Source organism: Silene latifolia, chromosome Y, assembly GCF_048544455.1.
Source record: "Silene latifolia isolate original U9 population chromosome Y, ASM4854445v1, whole genome shotgun sequence".
Lineage (NCBI taxonomy): Eukaryota > Viridiplantae > Streptophyta > Magnoliopsida > Caryophyllales > Caryophyllaceae > Silene > Silene latifolia.
This window is the reverse complement of record NC_133538.1, coordinates 264,826,528-264,834,652: the sequence shown is the minus strand read 5'-3', so window position 1 is coordinate 264,834,652 and position 8,125 is coordinate 264,826,528. Positions and strand designations below refer to the sequence as shown.

The following is an 8,125-nucleotide window of genomic DNA, read 5'->3' as shown; positions in this document are numbered from 1 at the left end:
TATATATATATATATATAAATTGAATCATGTGAGGCACCCTTCTTAGGGTGAGGTAGCTGTACCAATTTTAAACCGTCAGATTAAAAAAATACAGATGTACTAGATGATGCCACGTGTCCCCAAACAAAACCCCCATCAAACACTCATTTCCTCCTTTCCATTTCACTCATTTACTCGACACACCATCACTCGCACAGTCGCATTCTCTCTCTTTACTCTCCTTCAACTCGTGTTCTTCAACTTGGTCTTCAGCCCGTCTTCGCCGTTCACTCGCATTTTGATCTCCATTTTACCACTCAGATCTTGATCGTCATTATCATCCAAATTTCTTTTCGGATCTAGGTAATTTTGATCCCTAATTTTCATTCGATTTCATTCCGCTTCAATCAAACTTCGATTAACTTATTTAATTTGTTCAATCTTCTATCAACTCGTTTAATTACTGATTCTCGCTAATGTTTATGCAGGTTTTGATCGATTTCTTCGCTTCATCGTATGTTTCTTTCCCTTTCTTTACTAGATTTCGATTTTTTGTTGCTTAATCTATTAAATTTTGGTTAGAATCTTATTTAATTAGTTTAATTACTGAGTTTTGCTCTTGTTTTACTATTTTCGTTCACTTGACTTCATCGATTTCTTTGCGTTTCTATTCTCGCTTTCGATTACGCCCGCATTTAAGTTTCGTTTGTGTTATTGTTCACGGTTAGTTATGATCGATTTTATGTAACCTAGGTTTTTGACGAAACACTCATTATGAAATGCTTATCATAATGCCTAGGTTTGTGAACATATACCTCTTACTCTGACTTTTGCTATTGCCGTTTCATAGTTAATTTTAGTTGTTTCGACTCTATTTTGTGAGTTTTTGGACGCTTGAGTGTGATTACCTTGTCGTTCTTTAGAACGTGTTTCATATTCAGAGAGTTGATGAAATTTCAGTAGCTATTTCGTCTTTTTAAACGTGTTGTTGCTTGAGTGTTCAATCGACTGTTGCCGAAAAGAATTTATTAGTTTGTGTTGTATCAATTAGTTTGTGTTGAATCAATTTACTGTCTTCTAGGTTAATCTACTTGATTTTTTAGTCATTTCAGAGGTTAATTCCGTTATTGTAGCTTTGTTTCTGATGTTTATTACATTAATATGTGAATGTTGGAGCTAATATTGTGAATGTTGGAGCTAATGTTGTGAATCTTGGAGCTAGTTTTGTGAACTTTGTATTGATTATGTGAAACCGTCCATAACATTGCTCATTTATCTTTGATTTAGTATAAAATTGTTTTCATATCAATCCAAAATGCAAAATCTGCATACCAGATGGCATTAGAACAATCAATGGCTATAGTCAAGTTCCACTTTTTGTATTTTTTGACAGGAACCTGTTTTAAAACTAGATCCATTCAATTCCCATCGAATAATAAGCTTTTTTTTAAACCAGAATCAAACTGATCATTGAAACATTCTGCTACAGTCAGTCAGTCCACTACATCTCTTGCCATTCTCTTCTTTACGACCTTAATGTCACTATCTCTATTACAGCAGGTTTTCCAGGTTGTAACCAAAGCTTTAAAACCTGGCATTGATGCTGCTATACCTTTTGTGCAACAGGCTGGACATGAGGCAATGAAGGCTGCTTCACCTATCATTTCCGGCCGCTAAGAAAGCTCGGAAGCTATGCAGGGGCTCTCGTATTACTACTAAATCCGTCACTAATCTTTGCTAAGGTATTTAAAGTTCTTCATTCCATGCTATATGCCTTATCAGGCCTAGGTGACAAATCCAAAATAAAGAATATGTATTTGTGGTAACCGATCAGAACTAACAAGAGACCAGTAGGGTGATTGAAGTTGTCAGACCTATAGCATCATCAACAGTTGAAACCATCACAATTTCAGACCCTTCTCTGATTTTTGAAACTGCATCCGGATTGTTCCTTGCATACCTCCTGCTTCCGTCTGGTCTTTCGTCACATTCAACTTTCGTGGATACAAAGGCAAGTAGCAAAACTACAATTCTTCGATTTACTGCTAAACCATTTGTAATTTGGTGCATTCATAGGCATATTGGCTTATACAGAACTTTCTGATCCCTCCTGCATGATTTCGGATGACTGATGACTATAAATTTCGTCAATATTCTGGTTTTGCTTATTTTGGGTTGCTAAGAAAGTTGCACTGTCTTCGTCATAAACTTTCAATTTTCCTTCTATTGTTTATGTCTATCTATTTTCCGATGAAGGTAATACTATGATATGCAAGTACTAATGCATATTTTACACTATTCAGGTGAACTTACACCTGCATAGACCTTGGACATGTTGTGCACACATAACTATTATTTGGTTAATATTCGGTCAGAGAAAGACAAGAACAAGGCCGAAATCCCTTAGCTTCCCCCAAGTGTCAAAAGCCGGATAATTGCAATACCATCTGTATGGAGGTGCATAGTTTGAAGTGGTGGTGCATTCTGTATGGAGGCCTTGAGGGAACCTTTGAACATCAGTACAATAATTGTATACCATCTTATCCTCTCTTCAAACTATATACAACTTAAAATTGTTAATGTGACACTAGTTTGCAAATGAAGTAATTCTGAATCTAGCAATTCTCCAGGCTGTAATGTCTATGGATATGGAGGTTGGACTTGCCCCTACGTTCAGTATCAATTTAATTATTTGGCTCTAATAAGAGATCCGGTCCTGGAGGTTCTAGTTCAGCTTCATTTGGCCAGATACTTATCAATCCATGTTACTTTTCTTTTCCATGTTCATTCACTTGATATCGAACTTCTATCCCTGGACCTGGCTGATCGATCTAGACCATTTACAGATTGCAGGACCGACAAACAACTCATATATGGCAGAGTCACATGAAGTACGTGCCTGTATCCGAAAGCATCCTGCTCTGGGCGATTTTGTGCTTGATGTGGCAAAGGTATGTGTAACATTAGAACTCGCTATGTCATTTTTTAAAGTTCGTCAATCCCTTTGGGTTTAATTTATTACTCTAATATTCTATAGGAGGTTGGATCATATGTTGTATGTTAGACTGACCGAAGACCACAAAGAATCGACAATGGCATTTGCACACGTGGTTGGTGCACAGGTCATATCCCAGTTGGTAGGATCAAATTCAAGCATGGGCAATCTGGCTACTAATTTAACCGGTCATTTACGCTGATACTTCCTCCAATTCACAAATTTTACATTTTTCTTTGATTGGTTGATTCATAAATACCTACTGTTTCTCGTAACCATCCTTTATTTGTTTAACAACCTTATTGTTCTAATTTAAAGTTTAAGTGGGCTACTTGCCTTTTTGCTGCGCTTTTGCACCATTTTTTTAATTCACTTTTTGGGTTCATTTTGTGTAATTGACCTGCTTTTACTTTCACCTATTTTTTCAATTGTTTTCCTGAACTGTCGTGTCCTTGTTGTAAAAGGAATTTATTTGTGGCTAGGTGGTGTATATTCTTATGTCTCTTCTAGTATTTCAAATTGCTGTGCATTACTGTTTATTGTTGTTACAGAGTTTAACCTGTGTACTGATGAGGCCTAAAGAGATCTTAAATTGCTTTTTGCTGATGTATAAGAGATTGACATTAGATCTACAAAAAGGGAATCTTGTCTTAGATTCATATTAAATGCAAAATGTCTTCTATTGGACTTATGAAACTTATCTTTTGTTTCTTGTGTTATTGTAAACGTGTACAAAGATGTTTTCAAATGTACATCAAATCACTAGTGTTTCGATAGGTTTGTATTTGTTAATACGTAAATAATTTTTTGACTAATATCATCTATTAGCTCAAAAGGTAGAGCATTGTGCTATAGCGCAAGATGTGAGTTCGAGTCTCATATAGATGAACAAATATAAATATATGATTTTTATTTACTTTGTTAATGCTAATATACGTTAACAGCCACTCAATAAGTTCTTACATTTACAAAATAAGGTTAAGGTTCACAAAATAAGGTCCAAGTTTCACAAATCAGGTCTAAACTCAGGTGAGGCAGACTGCTTCGCCATAATTAACAACGCCCTACCTGACTTCAACCATTTATAACCAAGTTTCAGAAAATCAACTTATAGTTTCACAATATAAGCTCAAGGATTCACAAAATAAGAAATACGAGATGCCGCTACCCGCTACTCTGAACATTATTTTCAAACCAAGTATTAAGCACTTACAGATTCATTACTTAACCTGGTCCCTGAATGATTTCAGTTTGATATCTCCGTCATTGATTTAGTGTTTCACTAAATCAGGTATAGACACAATGAGGGTGAACACCTCGAACAAATTGAGGCTCAAGTTTCACACAATAAGGGCCAAGTTTCACAAAATAGGAAAAATAAGCTTCATGCCACTCACTTATGACCAAGTTTCACAAAACAAGCTTTAGGATTCACCAAACAGGCTCTAGGATTCACAAAATAAGAACAAGAGCAAAATAGGTGATTTCAACCAATTTATGACCAAGTTTCACAATATTACCTTCTAATTTCACAAAACAAGGTCTAAGATTCACAAAACAGGCTCTAGGATTCACAAAATAAGAACAAGAGCAAAATAGGTAATTTCAACCAATTTATGACCAACTTTCACAATATTACCTTCTAATTTCACAAAACAAGCCGTAGGATTCACAAAACAAGGTATAGTCTTCACAAAATAAGAACAATAGCAAAATAGATAATTTCTACCATTTATGACCACGTATCACAATATTATCTTTTAGTTTCACAATATAAGCTCTAAGATTCACAAAACAAGGTCTAGGCTTTACAAAATAAGAACAAGAGCAAAATAGATAATTTCAACCATTTATGATCACGTTTCCCAATATTACCTTTTAGTTTCACAATATAAGCACAAAATAGGTGATTTCAACCAATTTATGACCAAGTTTCACAATATTACCTTCTAATTTCACAAAACAAGGTCTAGGATTCACAAAACAGGCTCTAGGATTCACAAAATAAGAACAAGAGCAAAATAAGAACAAGAGCAAAATAGGTAATTTCAACCAATTTATGACCAAGTTTCACAATATTACCTTCTAATTTCACAAAACAAGCCGTAGGATTCACAAAACAAGGTCTAGGCTTCACAAAATAAGAACAATAGCAAAATAGATAATTTCTACCATTTATGACCACGTTTCACAATATTATCTTTTAGTTTCACAATATAAGCTCTAAGATTCACAAAACAAGGTCCAGGCTTTACAAAATAAGAACAAGAGCAAAATAGATAATTTCAACCATTTATGATCACGTTTCCCAATATTACCTTTTAGTTTCACGATATAAGTTCTAAGATTCACAAAACTTGGTCTAAGATTCACAAAACAGGCTCTAGGATTCACAAAATAAGAACAAGAGCAAAATAGGTGATTTCAACCAATTTATGACCAAGTTTCACAATATTACCTTCTAATTTCACAAAACAAGGTATAAGATTCACAAAACAGGCTCTAGGATTCAGAAAATAAGAAGAAGAGCAAAATAGGTAATTTCAACCAATTTATGACCAAGTTTCACAATATTACCTTCTAATTTCACAAAACAAGCCGTAAGATTCACAAAACAAGGTCTAGTCTTCACAAAATAAGAACAATAGCAAAATAGATAATTTCTACCATTTATGACCACGTTTCACAATATTATCTTTTAGTTTCATAATATAAGCTCTAAGATTCACAAAACAAGGTCTAGGCTTTACAAAATAAGAACAAGAGCAAAATAGATAATTTCAACCATTTATGATCACGTTTCCCAATATTACCTTTTAGTTTCACAATATAAGCACAAAATAGGTGATTTCAACCAATTTATGACCAAGTTTCACAATATTACATTCTAATTTCACAAAACAAGGTCTAAGATTCACAAAACAGGCTCTAGGATTCACAAAATAAGAACAAGAGCAAAATAAGAACAAGAGCAAAATAGGTAATTTCAACCAATTTATGACCAACTTTCACAATATTACCTTCTAATTTCACAAAACAAGCCGTAGGATTTACAAAACAAGGTATAGTTTTCACAAAATAAGAACAATAGCAAAATAGATAATTTCTACCATTTATGACCACGTTTCACAATATTATCTTTTAGTTTCACAATATAAGCTCTAAGATTCACAAAACAAGGTCTAGGCTTTACAAAATAAGAACATGAGCAAAATAGATAATTTCAACCATTTATGATCACGTTTCCCAATATTACCTTTTAGTTTCACAATATAAGCACAAAATAGGTGATTTCAACCAATTTATGACCAAGTTTCACAATATTACCTTCTAATTTCACAAAACAAGGTCTAGGATTCACAAAACAGGCTCTAGGATTCACAAAATAAGAACAAGAGCAAAATAAGAACAAGAGCAAAATAGGTAATTTCAACCAATTTATGACCAAGTTTCACAATATTACCTTCTAATTTCACAAAACAAGCCGTAGGATTCACAAAACAAAGTCTAGGCTTCACAAAATAAGAACAATAGCAAAATAGATAATTTCTACCATTTATGACCACGTTTCACAATATTGTCTTTTAGTTTCACAATATAAGCTCTAAGATTCACAAAACAAGGTCTAGGCTTTACAAAATAAGAACAAGAGCAAAATAGATAATTTCAACCATTTATGATCACGTTTCCCAATATTACCTTTTAGTTTCACAATATAAGTTCTAAGATTCACAAAACTTGGTCTAAGATTCACAAAACAGGCTCTAGGATTCACAAAATAAGAACAAGAGCAAAATAGGTGATTTCAACCAATTTATGACCAAGTTTCACAATATTACCTTCTAATTTCACAAAACAAGGTCTAAGATTCACAAAACAGGCTCTAGGATTCACAAAATAAGAATAAGAGCAAAATAAGAACAAGAGCAAAATAGGTAATTTCAATCAATTTATGACCAAGTTTCACAATATTACCTTCTAATTTCACAAAACAAGCCGTAAGATTCACAGAACAAGGTCTAGGCTTCACAAAATAAGAACAATAGCAAAATAAATAATTTCTACCATTTATGACCACGTTTCACAATATTGTCTTTTAGTTTCACAATATAAGCTCTAAGATTTACAAAACAAGGTATAGGCTTTACGAAATAAGAACAAGAGCAAAATAGATAATTTTCACCATTTATGATCACGTTTCCCAATATTACCTTTTAGTTTCACAATATAAGTTCTAAGATTCACAAAACATGGTCTAAGATTCACAAAACAGGCTCTAGGATTCACAAAATAAGAACAAGAGCAAAACAGGCGATTTCAACCAATTTATGACCAAATTTCATAATATTACCTTCTAATTTCACAAAATAAGGTCTAAGATTCACAAAACAGGCTTTAGGATTCACAAAATAAGAACAAGAACAAAATAGGTGATTTCAACCAATTTATGACCAAGTTTCACAATATTACCTTCTAATTTCTCAAAACAAGGTCTAAGATTCACAAAACAGGTTCTAGGATTCACAAAATAAGAACAAGAGCAAAATAGGTGATTTCAACTAATTTATGACCAAGTTTCACAATATTACCTTCTAATTTCACAAAACAAGGTATAAGATTAACAAAACAGGCTCTAGGATTCACAAAATAAGAACAAGAGCAAAATAGGTGATTTCAACCAATTTATGACCAAGTTTCACAATATTTCCTTCTAATTTTACAAAACAAGGTTTAAGATTCACAAAACAGACTCTAGGATTTACAAAATAAGAACAAGAGCAAAATAGGTAATTTCAACCAATTTATGACCAAGTTTCACAATATTACCTTCTAATTTCACATAACAAGCCGTAGGATTCACAAAACAAGGTCTAAGATTCACAAAATAAGAACAAGAGCAAAATAGATAATTTCAACCATTTATGACCACGTTTCACAATATTGTCTTTTAGTTTAACAATATAAGCTCTAAGATTCACAAAACAAGGCCTAAGCTTCACAAGATAAGAACAAGAGCAAAATAGATAATTTCAACCATTTATGACCACGTTTCACAATATTGTCTTTTAGATTCACAATATAAGCTCTAAGATTCACAAAACAAGGTATAGGCTTCACAAAATAAGAACAAGAGCAAAATAGATAATTTC

General features: G+C 33.2%; 1 pseudogene; it reads left to right on the top strand.

Moving 5' to 3' along the window:
* The first annotated feature begins 1,516 nt into the window (after positions 1-1,516).
* On the top strand, positions 1,517-3,640 carry LOC141630591 (calcium sensing receptor, chloroplastic-like; annotated as a pseudogene).
* The last annotated feature ends 4,485 nt before the right edge of the window (positions 3,641-8,125 follow it).